At 52.3% G+C, this 3,648-nt stretch overlaps 1 protein-coding gene across 3 annotated transcripts in view; it reads left to right on the top strand.

The window, feature by feature from the left end:
* The window catches only part of PHGDH (phosphoglycerate dehydrogenase), a 28,758-nt gene that overhangs the window by 798 nt on the left and 24,312 nt on the right, over positions 1 to 3,648 (top strand). The window lies entirely within an intron of this gene.

Raw genomic sequence — 3,648 nt, 5'->3', positions numbered from 1 at the left:
GCGATCCTCCCCGAACTGAGCCCTGGCTCGCCCTGTCGACTCCTGCCTGCCCTGGGGGGGCTCTGGCCGAGCCCCAGCCTGTCTCGTGGCAGCTGCAGCGACGGTAGCAAACGCACCCGCCTTTCGTCTGACGCAAGACTGGGGCGGCTGGCCTCACTGTGGCCTCCTCGCTGGTCAGGAACGGCCGGACTGGACCAGAATCGATCCCAGGCGCCCCCAGGCAATTGGTATTTCTTAGCAAATCGTTCCCAGGAACGTATCTCGGTTCGTTGGGAGATATAATGAGCACAATCGACTTCAGATCTTAATCAACCTTGGCGGTCAGGGTCCTGTGAGGGTTGGTGGCCTCGTCCAGTGGCTGTCATTTATTTTGTGAACTCTTCACTCCAGCACCTGCACCCAGCACCCCGCTGTCTACCCCTCCCCCAACTCCCCCCCCTTCCCCCGGCAGTGTAGCCTCCTACCAGCCTCTACCTGCCTCTGCGCGGATCCACCTCCTCCATCCTTCGCTCCTCCCGGGGTCCTGCCATCAGAAGAGCAGGCGGCTGCTATGTTCACGGTGCCGCCACCGCGTGGTCCTCACAGCTGCCTGTGCGGTTGTATCTGCTGTCGCGTTTCTCCGTGGACCCTCCCCCATATGCGGCGTCCGGCCGTCCACCCGTTCCCGGACTCAGAGAAGTTTCTGACCGGTCTGTGCCTTCAGGAAGCTTATAAACTGATTAGGGAACCTGGGCAGACGGCGACCGAGGCGACTGACCAGAGGAGAGGTGAATGAGGGCGCCTAGCAGCCCAGCTCCCGCTGCAGAAGTGGGGAGAAGGGCTGATCGGCCTGGCCTGGGGGGTGGGGTGGGGTGCAAGGGCTCAGGACCTAATCCTAGGAGCAGGGTGGGTCCAGGTGGGAGGCAGGCGCCTCACACTCCCCACCTCCTCTTTTGTCTGGATGGTGCCAATGACCTTGGCTCTGGGCAGTGGCCAGAAGGCAGTGGAGTGGCCTTCGGCCCAGCTCCAGACTCGCCAGATCACTGGAATGGGGAGCGTGGCCCTTTCTTGCGGCTTTGCAGCTTTCTTATGGAAATTAGAGATCCTATACCCCGGGAGAGGGGAGGGGGCCGGGCCGGGGACCAGGGAGGGGTAAGTGTGGTGGGATTGGGAAGAAGGGGAGGCCTCCCCAGGCGTTGGGAAGCCAGCCAGGTGGGAGCTAGGAGTGTGGAGCTGAAATCTGGAGGCCCTTTTGAAGGCGCTGGGAACTGGCAGGGCAGGAGGGGTGTTTCTTGGCTAGACTGGCAGGCATCCTGGGGCTGTTGGGAGCGCCGGCCTTCCTGCCTGCTTCTGTGAAGCGTTCAGCTGGGAGTGCTGGGGAGTCCTCTTGGCAGCGACTGCACGGTGCCCTCTCCTCTCCGCTCTGTGCGCCTTTATTCTGCGTGGAGAGGCATCTGAGTTAGGGTCCCTGCCTCCCCCGTTTCCATCTTTGCAGCGTGGAAGGAACTCCAGCCCATCGCCTGAGCCAGGCCAGGCCTCCGTTCCCACTCCTTCGCATTCTGGGCAGGCACAGTGTGCCCTCGCGCACTCCCCCAGACCGTCCTTTGCAGACTTGAAGCAAGTCACAGCTAGTCCATTGCTGGGTGAGGACGTCGCTTTAATGGGTCATGATTAGCATTTGAAAAACACACACGAAATAACTATGCAGATAGTAAGGCTAATACTGTGTCGTGAAATTTGTTTCAGTCATGTGTGTCGTTGTGGGGTGTGTGTGGGATATGTGAGTTTAATATCACAACTTAATCATGTGTTTCTTAACTATGGGTCTTAGTAAAAAAAAAAGTTTAGAAAACCGGCCTGGAATAACAAAGCATCTTTTTTTTGGAACTCACAAAACTCAAGACTGTGTACCCTCCTCTCTCAGCAGGTGCCACTTCTTTTTCGTTGTTGTTTAAATATGTTTTTATTGATTTCAGAGAGGAAGGGAGAGGGAGAGAGAAATGGAAACATCAATGATGAGAGAATCATTGATCGACTGCCTCCTGCACGCCCCACACTGGGGATTGAGCCCGCAACCCGGTCATCTGCCCTGACTGTGAATGGACTCTCGACCTCCTGGTTCATAGGTGGACGGACGCTCGACCACTGAGCTACGCTGGCCGGGCTGGTCCCACTTCTTAAATCGAATATGCAGGAACATTTAAATCTTACCACGGATCAGTGGCTTTTTAACGTTGACCATGACCCACAATCAGAAAGTCATTTTACATCACAACTCAGTATACGCATCTATACATGTAGACAGACACTTACTATAAAGTTGCATGAAATAACACCTGTACCATATGTGATGCATTTACATATTTTCTTGCTTCATTAAATAGCATTGCTGGTCAGAATCCATTAGCCCCCAGGCTGGGAATGCATTTATACCTTTTGCTCATAATTGTAAGAAAGATAAAGAAGGAATTCAATGTTTTGTCCCTTACATTTTCCTCCTGCCATTTATTGCATAGATCTTCCTTTCCCCAGCAGTTTGAAACCTGCCTTTATTATTTTGTAAATCCCCACACATACGTGGGTCTGTTTGTCTAGGGCAGTGATGGCGAACCTATGACACGTGACAGAGGTGACACGTGAACTCATTTTTTTGGTTGATTTTTCTTTGTTAAATGGCATTTAAATATATGAAATAAATATCAAAAATATAAGTCTTTGTTTTACTATGGTTGCAAATATCAAAAAATTTCTATATGTGACACGGCACCAGAGTTAAGTTAGGGTTTTTCAAAATGCTGACATGCCGAGCTCAAAAGGTTCGCCATCACTGGTCTAGTGCCTATTTGGCTGTGTTGATTGACTTGGCAATTTCTGAACCTTTCTCCCGACGGCCTCCCAACTTGTTCTCCCTTTTCAGAAAACTCTTCAGTGCTCACACAAGTAAACCTTAAGCCTCTTATCACACCCAAGAGAAGGGATTTCTGATGCTGGATTTTCAGTCACGTGGCCCGATCAAATATTTGGGGAAGGAGGGCGGGGGTGGGGAGAATGGTGAGGGTAGGTTTCGTCACTGGATTCATTTATTCAGCGGCGTTTTTTATTGAGTATCAGCTATTAAAATAATCTTTGCTTTAGGAACGGGTGAGAAAAGCAAACTGCAGGTCAGAGAGAGGACCTTTAAATGTGAAGCAGATGATAAAACAGGGGAGGTTCCGTGATGGAGTCCAGGGTTGTTGGCAAAGGTTTCATGGCAGGGAAGTTGTCTGCCTGGAAGAGTGGGTGGCGTGTGGCCAGGCAGGGGGATCCTTTTCTTTGGAGGCAAGTGCGGTGGACTTGGATGTGGGACAGACACAGTGTCCCCTTTCTGGCCGGGCATTGGCTGATGTTCAACTCGGGGGGTATTCAGAGTACCAGGTGTTGGCCGGCAGCCCAGACAGGGTGGCTCCTGTCTGTTTCCTTAACCTTTCCATGCCTTGTACACGCCGAGGTCACACCATACACGTGCAGTGGTGAGTTCTGGTGTGTTGTTGCTGTGAGCTCCTTGGGTGGGGCTGTGACTTGTGTTGACAGGTGTAGCATAATTCCAGATATATATATATATACATATACATACATACCAGGCACCCTGGAGATGGGAAGAAGAAATGAGGCGGGGATGAGGAGGAGGGG

The sequence above is a fragment of the Myotis brandtii genome, unplaced genomic scaffold (assembly GCF_000412655.1).
Source record: "Myotis brandtii unplaced genomic scaffold, ASM41265v1 scaffold582, whole genome shotgun sequence".
In the NCBI taxonomy this organism is placed as follows: domain Eukaryota; kingdom Metazoa; phylum Chordata; class Mammalia; order Chiroptera; family Vespertilionidae; genus Myotis; species Myotis brandtii.
Note: the sequence above shows the minus strand (reverse complement) of the source record. Positions and strands in the feature narration are given on the sequence as shown.